Raw genomic sequence first — 18,616 nt, 5'->3', positions numbered from 1 at the left:
AACTTTAACTGTCGAAATAAGTACCGTTTATGTTGAGCTTTTTCTTAAACCACATAATCATATTCATTCACCAAATTTTGCTTGTTTCAAATCTCACCAAGAGATTAAGCTTCTCTTGATTTAGAACCGTTAATTTTATTACAAAACGATGATTGGAAAAGTTTGTTTTTTATATATCCAATGGATAAAAAGAAATTTACTAACACACATACAAACCTAAAGGGGCATTAGCTGCCAAATTTATGTTCACCGACTTGACTCAAATTCTCATATTTGTTTTATAACATACTAAAACGTATATCCAAATTATAAAAAGTATAAAATAAACAATTTACGATGAATGTACTCGATAATATGTATCAGCATTTTGTGTGTATTTAAGTCTCCGAAGACTGCCGACGGTCATATAACCCGATTTACACATAAATATAGATATGAATAGATGGCGAACACATGCAATAGAATTTTTCTAGGTCTGTTTGATTTCATATTATAGCGGAAAAAGATATGATAATCATCCTTCTTACCCGCATAAGAGTGAATTTTTGTGGATCTAATCAGTCAACCAAATGGTTTACCCTTGTTTAACTTTCAATGTTGAAATTCTTTTTCTTTAAATAGCTGAACACGCCTAGTTCATGCGTAACCCATCTCTAGCTAATGGGATTAAACTGAAGGTCACATAAATGCGGATTAAAAGAGGTCGAATTATTTACTTGCAAGTGAGTAATTCATCAGCGAGGTTTCTTAGCTTATTTTGACAAAGCTGAACCAAACTGGCTGCTAACAGTAAATTATTATTTGACTATTTAACTTTCATTAATGACTGAACCAAAACTAAAATCAAAATCTGGTAGATAATTCCCCTTTAAATTTATTTTAAAAAGTACATACTCACATATATAGTTCAGATGTAAAAAAGCAAAATAAATATGATGGCTGCTATATATTCTGTAAATAAGCATGACAATTGATCAAATGATGGTTGATATTCTGTACATAAGCATGACAATTGATCAAATGATGGTTGATATTCTGTAAATAAGCATGACAATTGATCAAATGATGATTGATATTCTGTAAATAAGCATGACAATTGATCAAATGATGGTTGATGTTCTGCACTTAAGCATAAGCATGATAAGTATTTAAATGATCGTTGATTTTTAATTGCATAACATGATATTTGATAAAATGATGGTTAATTTTCTGTAAATAAGCATGGCAATCTATCAAATTGTTGCTGATATTCTGTAAATAAGCATTATAATTGATCAAATGTTTGCATATTTTTTGTACATACGCATGATAATTGATCAAATGATGGTTGATCTTCTGTTAATAAGCATGATAATTGATCAAATGATGGTTGATGTTCAATAAATAAGCTTGATAATTTATCAAATGATGGTTGATCTTCTGTAAATAAGCATAATAATTGATCTCATTGTTGCTGATATTCTGTAAATAAACATGATAATTGATCAAATGAGGGATGATAGTCTGCAATTTAGCTTTATAATTGATCAACGATGGCTGATATTCTGACAATAAGAATGATAATTTTTCAACTGATGGCTAATAATGTGTAAATAAGCATAACAATTGATCAAATGACGGCTGATATTCTAAATTGAGATTGAAATAGCATTCAGACTAGAGATGACACCATTTTTAATGGAGTGAAAGATAAAACGAAGTGTAAAATGATAGATTGTAAGATTGCACACATGTTGCAGCTGTATATAATAGAAATCAACAGGATTTGTGTGAGGTTTAAAAAGACATTTGGATGACTTATGAATCCAGAGATGTACAAAGAATTTAATTTTTATTATGTTTTTTTTCAATTTTATGTCAATTATTTTATTAAAATATTATTATTCTAAATCTATTGTAATGTTTATATTACATCACATTTATTTGATGATAATATTATTATTTTAAATCTATTATAATAATTATATTTTATCTTTTTACTTTATGTTATTGTATAATTGTTATTAATATTAAATTTTGTATGAAAAGTGAAAATGAAATTTTTATTCATGTGTCTTTTTTCGCCGAACAAAATAAATTTCAATGATTTAATATAAAAAGAGTGGCGAAAGTTACCAAAGGGACATTCAAACTCATAACTCGAAAATAAACTTACAACGCCATGACTAAAAAAGAAAAAGACAAACAACAGTTCACAAAACACAACACGAACCCCACCGTTATGAAGGAATCAAAGTTGAACAAACAAACTTTATCATGGATGCATGTAACAGTCATATCGATACAATAATACAAGAATATACCGCTTTATTTCCTAAAATTTACAATTATCAAATAAAACATCACACTTGGACCTTCAATGTTCTTTCTTAACCAATACTTTTAGGCAACAACTATTGCTAAATGTAACCGATTTCTATTGATTGATTGACCGATTAAATGATTTATTCTATATATTTATTAATGAGTTTTTACACAATAGAAAAAAACAGAAAAAGCATTTCCATATGTATACAATGAAAAGAATGAAAGTGCACTTACAAATGGAGTGGGGGCGATTGAAAATAAAACAGGAAATAATTTTGACTGCCATAAAAAATATAAGAAGAATTAAGAAGAAAGAGCCTTTTCCAGCGGCTATATTTCCTTAAGGAATTCTTGTATTAAACGTTAGATGAAGCGAGAAGCACGATCGATACAAAACAACGATGATATGGTTTGAATATGCCAATGAGACAACTATCCACAAAATACCAAATGATTTAGACGTACAAAGGAAGGTTATACTCAGACGCGTTTTGCGAGAATCATTCATATATAGTCCCTATAATTTAATTTGAATAACAAAAGATGTGACAATCGCAATACAAAATAACCAAAAAGACATATACGGGTTAAAACAATCAACGAAAATGGTCTTTACAATAAATTAAGCATATTTAGTCAAGGAAAAATGTAAAGTAATTTAACATCTACTATAATCATAGATATTTAATTAACATCAAATTTCTCTTAAGGCAAAGCAAAAACCTTTAGATGTCACCATACAAAACAACTAACGTTGTTTCTAAAAGGGACAGGCTCACGAACTTGTGGCAGGGTAAAAATAGCCTCAGAGACATCAACTATTCCTTTCATCACGATCAGTAAAATAAAAAACTGTACGTAAAAGAAGTTTAATAAAAGAAAATTCTGAAAAAAAACGCTTCATGATAATAGTATGATACACAACAAAAACACAGCTATATGCTCAGCAAAACAATAATAAATAAAAGAATGCTCTTTGGTACTTACGAAAGCTCAGCAAAAGAATAATAAATGAAACATTTTGAAATAATGTTCTTAGGTACTTACGAAAGCTCAGCAAAATAATAATAAATGAAACATTTTGAAATAATGCTCTTAGGTACTTACGAAAGCTCAGCAAAAGAATGATAAATGAAACTTTTAAAAAAAATGCTCTTAGGTACCTACGAAAGCTAAACAAAATAAAAATAAATGAAACATTTTAAAATAATGCTTTTTGGTACTTACGAAAGCTCAAAGTACTTAACCTGATGATATGAAATCTTGCCGTCCTTAATTCCAATAACGCCCACTTAATGTCGAAATAGACAGTTCGCAATCTTGACCTTTGCCCTGGTATACCAGTACGTCATTTCAATGTATGAAATACATCAGAATCAGTGCATCATTGTATGTTGTATCAAACTATGAATAAGGTAATTGATATCAATAAAAAAAGATACCAGACAAACTCAAATTTATACTCTACAAAAAGAATCGAAAGGAAAATTAAGAAAATGAAAATTACCAATAGAATATTAAACGTTTGTACTACGAATACCATGAGGAATTTCAAACATTGTATAAAAGTGACACCTAACATCCACGCATTTCAACATCAATCCGAATTCCAATAGCAAAACAATCTTATTCGGAAGACTCCGTATACATACTTTTAGTATTGTATTGTCATTATTTAACAGAATGATCTAATGATACTAGTATTACTAGACTTGCAATTGCTTATATCAATCCGACACTAATTTAGTGTTTCGGCGGTTTTTGTATTGTATGCTAATGATAAATGTATTACATGTATGAATGGGTTTAAGCATTGTAGGCCCGCCATCATCACGGATTTACCTATCAATTTATTTTATTTTGTCGATGTCAATAGATCGGCTATATTTTTATGCTTTTTATAATGAATGATGATTTTATGATGATATTATATTAATATATCACGGCGACATGCAAAAAATAAAGGATTTGTTAGAGTTAGCAAATAATCATCATCCGTTCCTAAAATTCACACTAGAATTTTCATTTAAAGAAATAATATTTCTTGATGTTAATATTTTTAAAGGAACTAGGTTTTCTAATGAAAACATCTTGGATGTGAAAACACATTTTAAACTAACAAATTCTTTCCTTTATCTAGATCGTAAAAGCTGTCACAGTCGACACGTGTTTGCAGGTTTTATCAAGGGAGAAGTCATAAGATACATTTAGAACAACAAATAATGCAGATGATTTACAACATATTTTGTTACAGTTCAGATTGAACTTAATAGAGGATATAAAGAGATCGAAATCGAACAGTACATACATGAGGCATTATCATGTGATAGATCTGATTTAATCAGAAAAAAGGCAAAAAAAAAACACACACAAAGGAAATTCCTTTAGTATTGACTAAGAAATTCAATCCATGCATTCACAAATTAAAACATGCATTAATAAACATTGAGATCTACTTAAACAGAATGCGGTTTGCAAAGAAATATTCTCAAGCAAACCAATAATAGCTTATAAAAAGCATAAAAATATAGCCGATCTATTGCCATCGACAAAATAAAACAAATTGATAGGTAAATCCCTGATGATGGCGGGCCTACAATGCTTAAACCCATTCATACATGTAAAACATTTATCATTAGCATATAATACAAAAACCGCCGAAAAACTAAATTAGTTTCGGATTGATGTAAGTAATTGCAAGTCTAGTAATACTAGCATCCTTAGATAATTACAATAACATACTAATAGTATGTATACAGAGTCTTCCGAATAAGATGTTTTTGCAATCGGAATTCGGATTGATGTTGGAGTGCGTGGATGTTAGGTGTCACTTTTATACAAAGTCTAAACGGGGACAACGGTCATGAACCGGAGGTTGTCCTAAAATATACCATGAGGAACTTCAAATATCAAGATCTTTAAGGGAACAACGGTCACTTATCATAAAAAGGTTAGGTGGTGAAATTTAGAAAAACCAGGATTGTTTACTGTCACGAACCGTTTGTCCTACGAATGTCATGAACAATTTCAAATATCAAGATCTAACAGGGACAACGGTCACGATACGTTTGTCCTGCGAATACCGTGAGGTATTTTATATATCAAGTTCTAAAAGGGGGTAACGGTCACGAACCGTTTATCCTACGAATACCACGAGGAATGTCATATACATGTATCAAGATCTAAAAGGAGACAACGGTCACGAACTGTTTTTCCTACGAATACCATGAGGAATTTCATATATCAAGATCGAAAAGGGACAACGATCACAACATGTTTGTCTTAAGAATACCATGAGGAATCTTAAATATCAAGATCTAAAAGGGGACAACGGTTCGTGACCGTTATCCCCTTTTAGATCTTGATATACGAGTAAGTTGAGGTGAAAATATTTTGAAAAACCAGGTTTGTTTACTGTGACTACCCAAAAATGGGACAATTGTCGCGAGGGGTTTATTTTCATACATTTTGCGATCAAGATAAGATCACAATATCACCTTAATGCGAATTTGATGTACGAAGCAAATCAGAGACCATAAGAGCGTGAAAAAAAAAAACTCGCTTACAGATATGGCATTAAATATCGCAAAATTTAAACTCCACGGAAAAAACTACTTTGCAGTATGTCGTTTTGATATGCCAACGAAAATTGTCCAAGTCAAATATTGCTATGAAAGAAACCATTTCCTTTTACATGTTTTGAACAATATGAGTATTTGGACCATACGCGTATGGTCGGACCATATGAATATAAAGTATACTTGATTGGTTATTTTCGGGTTATACCTTACGAGTATATGTCTATATACGTATTGTTCGAATATGCACGAGAAACGTTAATCAATGATATATGCTCATTTATCCTACCTGTATACTTTTTGTGCAGCAAGTCAGAAACCAAACAAGTATGTTCAGGAAACAAAACATAACTTAAAAGGATATATTAAGATGCGATGACAGCAAGTAAGAAATAGAACAAACACGTTTTGGACACAGATGATTTCTTAGAATGTTTCACTGCAATTGCTTATTTTTTAATTGAAAATATATTTTTCAGGACAAATCGATAATGACCATGTAAAAATTTGTTTACTAAAATTATAACTGGTGAGTAAAACTCAATGGGTTATTCATCGTTAATTTTTTATTATCATGTATTACATGTATTATAAAACCGCGATAAGCATATGATTAGATAACTCAAAATTTTATTTTTATAAACTCTTTTTGATGACAACTCGAAGAGTTACCATAATGAAATTAACAGTATTAAAGGCTAATTGGTTCAACGTTCATCGTGTTAATTGACCTGACCATACGAACATGGTCGGACCATTTGAGTATATACGTATATGGTCATGACCATACGCGTATGGTCTAAATACTCATATGGTCCGGAACATATATATATAAATATATACTACTTTTGAACCCCAGAATCTATTTTAGGGCCCAATTCAGGAACTCACTTGGAAGTGGTTCTACTTACCCAGCCTTACCCTGAAGGGGGTATTTGCCTAGTTATACTGCTGAACAGTAAATTTTTTTTGGAAAAATAATGTAATGCACACACAATCAATAATTCAAAATTTGGTGACTATGTTGAACGAATCTATCCCATCGAACTAGAGATAAAGGATACAACAGATACAGTTAAGTCTGCCTCATATCTTGACTTACATCTAGAAATTGACAATGAGGGTCGGTTAAAAACAAAACTTTACGACAAAAGAGATGATTTCAGCTTCCCAATTGTGAACTTTCCATTTCTATGTAACAACATTCCAGCATCGCCTTCATACGGAGTATATATCTCCCAATTGATACGATATTCCCGGGCTTGTATTTCCTATCATGATTTCCTTGAAAAAGGGGTTGCTGCTCACAAGGAAGCTATTAAACTAAGAGTTCGAAATGGTGAAGTTGAAATCATTCCTTCGTAAATTTTACGGACGCCATCACGAGTTGGTTGACCGTTATGGAATATCCGTGTCACAGATGATATCGGATATGTTCCTTATGTCGTAACTACTATCCCGTTCCCTTTTCACTAATGTGACCTACCGAGTAAGACTATTTACCGGATTTGTTTTAACATGAGCAACACGACGGGTGCCACATGTGGAGCAGGAGATGCTTTCTCTTTCGGAGCACCTGAGATCACCCCCAGTTTTTGGTGGGGTTCTTGTTGCATAGTCTTTAGTTTTGTATGTTATGTCTTGTGTTCTATTATTTGTCTGTTTGTTTTTTACTTTTTTAGCCATGGCTTTGTCAGTTTATTTTCGATTTATGAGTTTGACTGTCCCTCAGGTATCTTTCGCCCCTCCTTTAGACCTCTTTAATGTAACAATATCCCTTTTAGAACGCCATAATGCAACAACATCCCTATTAGACCCATATCATGCAACAATATCTCTTGTATACCTCCGTTATATACTACAATGTAGCTGTGTTACACTAATTTTTATGAATATATCGGCTTAGTAGTAAATACCTTATGTTTTACCGCATACTGTAGCGTTTCAAAGTTTTGTTTACCACTGTTTAAGACATATGTATCGTCAACGTTTTTTTTTTTTTTTTTTATATTAAAGCTCCTACTAAATTTATTTTCATTAAACAATTATTTATCTGTTTTTGTCATGACCCAACCTGACGCGGTGGAGACATCAACAAAAACAAATTGCTAAAAATGAACTTTTTTGTATTAACACCAGATTTTTACCTGTCATGCGCAACAAGACGTTTCTGTTGTCATGGCTGTCCTGCAATGTTTTAGTGCCAACGTGGTATCTTCTCATTTCTAAGATAAGTTTCATGTGCTATATCCTAACATATATAATTAAATCTGTCAGACACAGTAACAGTAACACCCGACTCTCCAAGGAAAAAAACTGCACTGACAACACAGGATCCAAATAGCCTGACTTGGTCCACCATTTAATGTTTGACGTATACACCGCCCCTTTGTTTACATTACTAGACCATATATCTTTACTTGCTTTTCAAAGCAGTTGGTTCATTAACTCATAATTTTGGCCTTAAATAGCAAATTGTTTTCACTGCAAAAATGTAGTGAAAATTTGATGAAAACATATGTTAAAATGTGCAATTGTTTAAGTCTAAACATATGTTTAGCAATTGCATCATTAATGACGTATTTGTGATGTTATAGTGAAGGCGAAATTCGTAAAAACCTGATTTTTTGCTGATTTTGCAAAATTTATGACAGTTTTCTGAAAAATTAACAGTGGCGCCACCCTTCACCAACACATATTTTTGCTGAAATGTTCTTTATATACAATATTCTTTACTTTTAAACAAAAATTGCAAATGGGCGAGGGATGGCGCCACATTAGAAAAAAAACTGTTATTCATACAGATTAACCAAGCAAATAAAATGACATTCAGTTTCAGGGTTCTTTATATATCAAATCGATTGAATTATATAATAAATGTTAAATCTGTTTTCCGGCATTTGTAACAGCGTTAACGTGTTTTGTTGACATTTTGAAAAAAAGTTATTTGATGAAAATGTAATCAGTTAAATGAATATTTGTCATATTCTATATAAATGTTTTATCTGCCAAACATCCTATATATCTGTCTTATTCCATAAAAAACATTTATTCCGCCGCACATCCTGACTATAAGTCTACAAGAACATCGACTGTCATTGTTAGTCATGGAGAAAATGTCTACAGTTTTTGTTTTCGTCTTTCTGACAATATGTGGGGTTGCCTGTTTTGAGAACACAACTTACTATGATGTACATCCGGAACAGCACAACTATGAAATGCAGGTTTATGGTGTATCTTCAGAAACAAGTGTAGAAAGGTATCCTGTAGAGAAAATCAGTGAGTACAAAAATTTCGTTTTATGGGTTTCTTCGGGTCAAGTTGCCCGGCTTTGGATACTAGTATACCTTTTGTCTGTTTTTGGTTTATAAGCTCATCATCTTTTTACTAAGTTTTGGATTTTCAATATTTTGGCCTCGAACATCATTGAAGGTTGCACTTTGAAAATACAGCTGTTTCACAAACCACGCCTCTTTTGGGGAGATATATAATATTCTAAAATATTTTGGTTTGTTTACGTACTGGTTCCCAGATATGATCTCTATGTTTTATCTCATAGAAGCATAACTCGGGAATGTTACAAGTATAAATACACATGGCAAGCGGTGAAATTGAAATCTGAGGAAGACCCAAAGTGAAGGGAGGTGTAGTACAGAGTTGTAGTATAAGGTTAAACTCTTAGAAGTTCGGGGCATATAAATGTTGAAAATATGCCGCACAGCCCTATGTTTTGACCTTTGAAAAAAATAGTAGTGCATATCAACTTTCCATTCGAGGATATAATTGTTTACGAAACATCATAGTAACAGTGGTACAGTTTTAGCCGTAAAGGGTGTTCCTATGGAAAATTGCATTGTCTATATTTACAGAAGTGCAACCTGAAGAGACATTTGTTGTCAAATGCGCATCTAGGGCAGGAAAATTAGTATTATACATTAATGTTATTGTTCTGAATATTTTTGATAATACATTTTGTGTTGATCATGATCTTTGCAATGTGACTCTTTGCATGGAATCGTTTTAATTAGAAACTTATTATAGCCTTATAAAATCATGTGATGTTCAAATTTCAGAAACATTTGAAAAAAATTAAAAAATGGAAACAACACGTTATAAATTTCTAGATTTACCTTCTTCGGATGTTTACGTCTAAAGTGATTTGTTCTTTTACATATTTTATGTAAATATATTCAGAATAAAGAAATAAATAAAATGCTATTACATGCAGGGCGATTTAATAAAAGATTTTCTCAGTACAAGAATATTTCTGAACCAATGATGTTTTCCGTTTTTATTTGAACAGCAGTACACTACTGTTGCCTTTTTTCAAAACACTGATTTTTTTTTCCAATTTTCCAATTTAAAGATATAAAAATGCACCGGCAATATATATATATATATCGATACTAAAGTTATACAACCTTTGTCGCAATTCAAATGTTTTCGTTTGCGACTCGGACTGTAATGCCAGAATACTAAATTTATATTTTTAAAACTACATAATTACAAAGTTTCAATAAAATGATACACTCTGACAGTATTCGAAAGAAGGATCGAAAATAATTCTGTTAATTTTAAACACAACTTGCTTATATTAGAAACAGGTTGTTTTAGAGCCTGTTGCATTGTATACAAGACACCGGTTCATTATTTTATACTGTAATTTATATTGAAAACTTTTTTTTTTTTTTTGGAGGATAGGAAAAGTGTATTTTTTTTCAAAACGCTTTAAAAGGGTGCTTATTTGTCTAGGCATAATATCACTAAATTTCTTGATGAAAGACCAACAAAATGTGAGCATTGTATTTTTATTCATTATTTCAAAGCCATTTGTCCTTCTTAGCATATCTAGAAAAGATAATGAGGTAAATGAAATTCTTCTAACAACATTAGAGGTACCAATTTGTATGCTCCAGATGTGGATTTCGACAATAAATGTCTCTTCAGTGATGCTCGAGGCAAAAATATTTGAAAATCCAAAACCTATCAAAAAAAAGGATAAAACGTATAGCCAAAGCCGGGCAAGGAATCAGAGCTTGCATGAGAGAAATATATTCCTAAATTCTAAATAATTTATAAAATTGTGTAACAAAAATATCCGTTTTTTCATGCCAATACCGAAGTACTGGCTACTGAGCTTGTGATACCATCGGGGACTTACAGTCCACCAACAGATGTATCGACCCCCTGGGTGTAGTAATAACATTAACGGTATCAATGTTCAGATGTACAATATTATTTCTTACTATATTAATGTTTTTTGCAATAGGGTGAGTTATATCACAAAAGGATTTATATTTTACCATGTTGATAAGTGATTGCTAAATGACCAGTTGCATATTATTAAGGCATATGAGATAGTAAACAAGTTCCGCAATATGTAAAAAAAGGTTGTCACGTGAAGAGATCTAGAAAAGTTGTACTTTCCGAATATGTTAATTCAAATGAACATTGTAATTACAGCAAAATACTAACAAATAACACACATTTGAGTGTCGTCTTCGTAAAACAATAGCAATTATTTATATTGTACTCTCTATCAAAGCCTTGTCCATTGGCAACGATTCGGTGGTTTGATTCGTTGGCAAAGTGTATGACCATTTCTCTCAACACTCATTCTTTGATTTTAATTTACTACTCGATATCAACGAAAGCCGAGAAGGATCATTCATATTTTAAAATGCAAAATACAGGATTGAAAAGTCAAAAGTTAAAATTCTAAATTCAAAATTCAAAACTTAAAATTCAGAAATCTTTCATTTAGACATATATTTATGTTTCCCCGTGCTAACGAAAGCCAATAAAGATCGCACTTTGATACTCTCTCGAAAGCTATTTCATAAAGTTTGTTAAGAACACGAAATATTCAATGAATAATCTTTAAAAAGATAGATGAAATTGTATGACACATTCAAATATATCATGTCATAATAATTTATACACATCCTCCCACAATAGAAGAAAATTTATCTTGATTTCCTATAATACAGCATGAAATTCTTAATGTTTCCCTGTGCAATATGTACCAATTTCAGCAATATAATATATGAAATAATGTTCTTTTAAATGAAATATATAATTAGCCCCATTGATTTACTTGTGACCTTTAAAAAATGATCAAAACCGAGAATCAGATCTGTTAGAAGGTTATTTGTCTTCAACAAGTTATCTCGATAATACTACTGTTAGAAGGTTATATGTTTTCCTCTTATTTGTTTCAGTAGCACATAGCTACTATAAAGATCATACTCATTTACAGAATATGTCTGCTTTAATTCTATCAATTATGTCTAAAATTATGTTTCCTTAGTAAATGTATTTTTTTGTGTGATATGGTTAATATATAAATGTGATATGTGTTTACCACTTATCGATGTCAACACTGCTGGAATCACATTTAGTGTATGGTGATCGATGTTCAGTTGCTAATAGTTATTTTTACGTAAAATACTAACTTATGTTTTAAATTCCCTTAATCCAAGTTGATCAGATATGTTTAAACATCCAATTTTGTTAAACGTCCTTCATATGCATGTGATAGAGGATTATTGCATGCAGTGCTAGCAATGATTTCCATAAAACAAGCATATAAAAATCAAAGTAGTAGTGAACTAAAATCTTTATGGCTTCTGTCATTATCATTGTATAAAGATCTACAAATTGTCAGAGTTTGGAAGAAAAAGATGTGATATAAAGTAAGTTTAGATTTTTAATTAGTTTAGGTTTACAAATGATTTATAGAAGCAGACTGTTAATGCCACTGCTCTTTTGTGTTATAATATTTAAGATAATTGTTTTAAAAACCTAAGAGGAGAATGCGTTTAATATGCATCAACCTAACAAAATAAAATAAAATAAAATACAACACATCTTTGTTGTGCCGGTGTGGTTCAGAGCTTACTTTACGGTTTGGGTTTTGCTCTTAGTTGTGTATATCCTCGTCCATTAGTATCTGTGAGTAATTACCCCATTTTCAATAAAACGCAACTTCTTATGTTTTTATATCTGTTTTTTCAATATATTTTTTTTTTCATTTTAGAATATGGTAATCGGGAGAAATGCGAGGCAACGAATTTGACAAGTTTTGCATCTCCTTCTTCCCTTGGAAGATTGTATCCTGTCAACAAATCCGGTCAGTCGTTTTTGGTGTGGTTCAATGATTCAAATTACATTATAGTTGACGTTAGCCAGAATTGTTCAAGCCTTTTATTAGAAAATATAAATATGGTTCTTAATCAAATGATTAACGTTACATATTTGAAAGGCTCTCTTGAACTTTGCAAAAATGAAATTATTATTCGGAATAAATTATGTGACCCATACATAACATACAATACGAGATTAATTAGTAACTTTATTCCATACTTTTCCGATGTGAAGATATATTTTATAGATGAAGATAACCTCTGCACGGCAAGTTTCAATACATTCGTTGAAACGTTCAATAATGTAATAACAAATAAAGATATTTACAGGTTTTTGACGAATCTGACAAGTTGCTGGGATAACGTTTACTTCACTAATCAACTTAGCATTGAATTTTCGCTACAAAGTATTTATAATAAACATAACATTGTAAGAGCAGTTTTGAAGACCCACACATATAAAGTAGATGTCTTTTTCATACTAAAATACCAAACATGTAAAGAACAATTCATTCAATACGTGTATTCGAATGGCTTGCATGTGAGCAAGAATGACACGTTTCATCTCAGTATTGATAGTTTAATGATTCTTACTCATGAGAACACCTGTTTTGAAGTCTACTTAGGGTGCAATGCTTGGAGCCGATACACGGAGCCTGGTGTTTTTCTGCCACATTCAACAATTGAGTACATAGCTTCAGCAGGAGCACTGATAGTACTATTGGTAAACGGCTTTGTTTTATTTATATTTTTACAAAAGGAGAACCGAACACCAGTTACCATTCTTTTGTCGGCTTTGGCTATATCTGATAGTGCGACCGCAGTCATGATGACCGTTCCAATATTAATACTCAAAACCAAAAATGGTCACCACGTTGATTACAGCGTGACAGTACCAAGGTGGTATCTGTTTGACATTTCAGAATGTTTAATGAACATGCTTTTTCATAATTTAGCATTTGGCTTTCACTTTGTGTCTATTCTTTTAACAACACTACTAAGTCTACAGAAAACTGTAGTTCTTCTATTTCCAATGTGGAGTAAATACAATATAAGTAACAGAAGCAGTGTAGTATGTTCTATTTTAATATTTATCTTTTGTTTTAGTATATTTTTGGCAATTATTAGTGTCTTTAAGCCAATCTTTTTGGAACCGATTAATGGCAGATGTTGTATTGATTTAGAATATAGTGAACATGGTTTTGAAGTGTACGTGTATTTGAATAATATAGTTAATGGATGTACCATTTTAGCATGCTTAATAGTTGCTTTATGTACAATTTACATAATATGCAAGTTAACAATCTTGAGAAGAAATCTCCCGTGGACTGATAGTTCGATTGTTCAGAAAAGACACCGAACATCAGCAATATCAGTAGTTGCCATTTGTATCATATGTTTGTTATCAGAGGCAACGTCTGTTGTCCGAACTTTCGCTTATGTACTTAGTCGCCTGAATATAATCAATGCTTGGGAATTATTCACACGACTAACTAATTATCGCAACATCACTATAATTATTGGATGCTCACTGAATTTTGTAATTTATCTTGTAATGGGTAGGAAAATGCGTGATAAATTACGGGTAGGTTTGGTGAAAATTGGGCATTCATTTAAACGTTCCTGACGTAGAAGTACCTTTATGATCATGAGTCAACACTGATTTTTTTCTTCAGAATTGATAAAAAGAAAAAGAGATTGATTGATTATTGTTTGCTTTTCGTCCAGGGACAAATATGTAATGTATGTTCACGACGAGAACAATAAAAACTGAAGGTAGGTTCTGCAAGGGAGGCCGACTTGAATGACGGGTGAGGAATTCGGACTGATACTGAAAATCAGGCCTTTTTGAATAGGGGCAAAAATTAAGCTTTGCAACTGGCCAACTTAATATTACGATCCATTCGAATCAGGGGACAGCTGTAAAAATACGGATATTGTTTTTTTTTCTTTCTATTTGCTGTTTTAAAAGTAGGAAATCATGTTTTTATGAAGCAATGCATCTCCTTTGTGTATATAGCTCTGATTCATTGTCCGGGTTTGATTTTTATCTTGGTCCCTTTTTTGGTTTTATCAGCTATTCAACGTTTGTATTAGGATTCACATGTTCAAATATTTTAGCCTCGAGATTCACTGAAGAGACTTTATTCTGTGTCATTTGGTCTCTTGTGGAGAGTTGTCTCATTGGCGATCATACCACATCTTCTTATTTTTTATGACATTCGATTAAATGATGGCTGCTTTTCTGTTGCAGTAAATAATCATGATAATTGATCAAATAATGGTTGATATTCTGTAAATAATCATGACAATTGATCAAATGATGACTGTATCTTTAAAACGCATGACAATCGATCAATTGATGGCTGTTATTCCTTAAATAAGCATGGCAATTGATTAAATGATGGCTGGTATTCTCTGTAAATAAGCATGGAAATTGATCAAATTATGGCTGATATTCTGTAAATAAGCATTACAATTGGTCAAATTATGGCTCGTATTCTGTAAATAAACATGGCAATCGATCCAATGACGACTGATATTTTGTAAATAGGCATGACAATTGATCAAATGATGGCTGCTATTCTATAAATAAGCATTGCAATCGATCAAATGATGGCTTCTCTTCAGTAAATAAGTATGACAATTGATCGAATGATGGCTGATATTCTGTTAATATGCATTATAATCGATGAAATGATGACTGATATTCTGAACTTCAGCATAAGCATGATAAGTATTCAAATGATGATTATTTTTTAATCAATAAACATGATAATTGATCGAATGATGGTTGATTTTTTTGTAAATAAGCATGGCAATAGATCTAATTGTGGATGATATTCTGTAAATAAACATGATAATTGATTACATGATGGCTGATATTCTGTCAATAAGAATAATAATTCATTAACTGATGGCTGATATTGTGTGAATAAACATTATAATTGATCAAATGATGGCCGAATTTCTAAATTGAGATTGAAATGAAAGATTGTAAGATTGCAGCTGTATATAGTAGAAAACAACAGGATATGCGAGGTTTAAAAGATATTTGGATCACTGATGAACTCAGAGATGTTAAAGAAATTAATCTTAATTATATTTTATCTCAATTATTTTATTAAAATATTATTATTCTTTTATTTTATCGTAATGTTTATATTACATCACATTTATTTGATTACGTAACATTATCATTTTTAATCAATTATAATTATTATATTTAATCTTTTTACTTTACTATATTTTATTGTATAATTGTTTTTAATATTAAATTTTGTATAAAAAGTGAAAATTGAAAGTTTTATTCATGTTTCTATTTTCGCCGAACAAAATTTCAATGATTTAATATAATGAAGGAAGTTAAACGAACAAACTTTATTATGGATGCAACAGTCATATCGATAACTGAATACAAGAAATACACAGCTTTTTTTCCAAAATTTACCATTTTCAAATAAAACATCACAGTAACAATTCGATTTTCTTTAAAAGGCGAAGGAGACCAAATGGACATTCAAACTCACAAGTCGAAAATAAACTGATAACGCTATGACCAAAAAGAAAAACAGACAAACAACAGTATACAAAACACAATATAAAAAAAACCAAAGACTGAGCAACACGAACCCCACAAAAAACAGGAGGTGATTTCAGGTGCTCCGGAAGGGAAAGCAGATCCGGCTACACATGTGGAACCCGTAGTGTATATCTGTCTTCGCAAATACTTTAAATCAACAAATATTCCTAAAAGTTATCGATTTCAATTGATTGATAAATTGGCCGATTAATTGATTTATTGATTTTATAGATTTATTGATGAGTTTTTACACACTAGAAGTATTTTATGTGTATATAATGAAAAAAATGAAAGTGCACTTACAAATGGAGTTGGTGCGATTGAAAACAAAATGGAAAGAATTCTGACTGCCGTAAGAAATATACGAATAATTGGGAAGAAACGCAAAAATAGTCTTTTCCAGCGTCAACATTTATTAAAGGAATGTGTTGAACGTACATTGAAGCGAGAGACACGATTGAAATAAAATACGATGATGTGGTTTGATTACCAATGAGACAACATCACAAAATACTACAAAATAATACAAAGAAAAGAAATGTTTGTATTCGGATGCGTATTTAGAAAATTATCCATATACATGTATAGTTCCTACGTTTTTATTTGAACAACAAAGATGTGACAACTGCAATACGAACGATTGGGGTCAACATACAATTTTAAACTATTATTATAGAACAGTGATGTTGCAATAATCTTTAGGCAAGGTGAATTGAAAATAATTTTAATATCTACTATATCGAAGGATATGAATTAGCATCAATTTTTTTTTTTGTTTTTTTTTCTAAAGGATAATACTCAAACATATTAAAAAGTAAAATAACAAAAATACCGAACTCCAAGGAAAATTCAAAACGGAAAGTCCCTTATCAAATGGCAAAATCAAAAGCTCAAACACATCAAACGAATGGAAAACAACTGTCATATTCCTGACTTGATACAAGTATTTCCTTATGAAGAAAATGGTGGATAAAATCTGGTTTAATAGCTAGCTAAACCTCTCACTTGTATGACAGTCGCATATAATTCCTTTTTATTGACAACAATGTGTGAGCAAAACAAATAGACATAATAGGTAAAAATGTCAAAAATTGGGGTACAGCAGTCAACATTCTGTTATAATCTTAATCACTATGAAAACAAATGAAACCTTTAGTAAGAATGCTCTACGGTTCTTAACGCAAGTTCTTAACCTGATGATATGAAATCATGCCGTCCTACATTCAAATATCGCCGACATAATTTCGAAATAGATTTCATAAACAGTACGCCATCTTGTCCTATGCCCAGGTATACCAGTACAAAATTTCAATGTATGAAATGTAAAAGAAACATAGCATCATTGTTTCTTGTATCAAACTATGAATTTCAAATAGCAAGATCTTAAAAGGACAACGGTCACTTATGACGTTACCTTAAGGATGTACTTTGGTGAAATTAAAAAAATCTAGAATTCAAAATTGATACTATAAGTCAGAATAGCATAGTTAAGGAACAAAATAACATAAAAAATATTGATAGGTTATGGAGCTCCTTTTCGAGATATTAATTTTTTTTTAAATGGCGGGAAAAGGCTGACTCGGACTTTAACCTTATATTTGCATTGGTATTATTTGGGTCTCAAATCGAAAGAAAAGAAATCTAGAATCTGCTTAAATTTTGGTATATGACCTTTTGTGAGCTATTAAAATCTTATATGAAAAGAAAAAGGGGTGTTATGAGGCAAAATATTTTACCCTGTAATTTAGGGAAAAAAACAAGGAGTCCGAACATCTGACACAAATCGCTAAACCTGACCTAAGTACATCCTTAAGTATGAATAAATGGAGGTGGAGAAATTTCAGTGTCATGTTTATCATAACCTGGATTGTTTACAGCGACTTCTGAAAAGTGGGGACATTTTCGCTAGGGGTTTCGCGATCAAGATCCAATGACCATAAATGTACGGTGACCTAATTTTTTTTTTACATCTACATCTTTTGGTCTGTACATAGCAGCTAGTT

Source organism: Mytilus californianus, unplaced genomic scaffold (assembly GCF_021869535.1).
Source record: "Mytilus californianus isolate M0D057914Y unplaced genomic scaffold, xbMytCali1.0.p SCAF_12, whole genome shotgun sequence".
NCBI lineage: Eukaryota > Metazoa > Mollusca > Bivalvia > Mytilida > Mytilidae > Mytilus > Mytilus californianus.
This window is presented reverse-complemented; position numbering follows the sequence as displayed.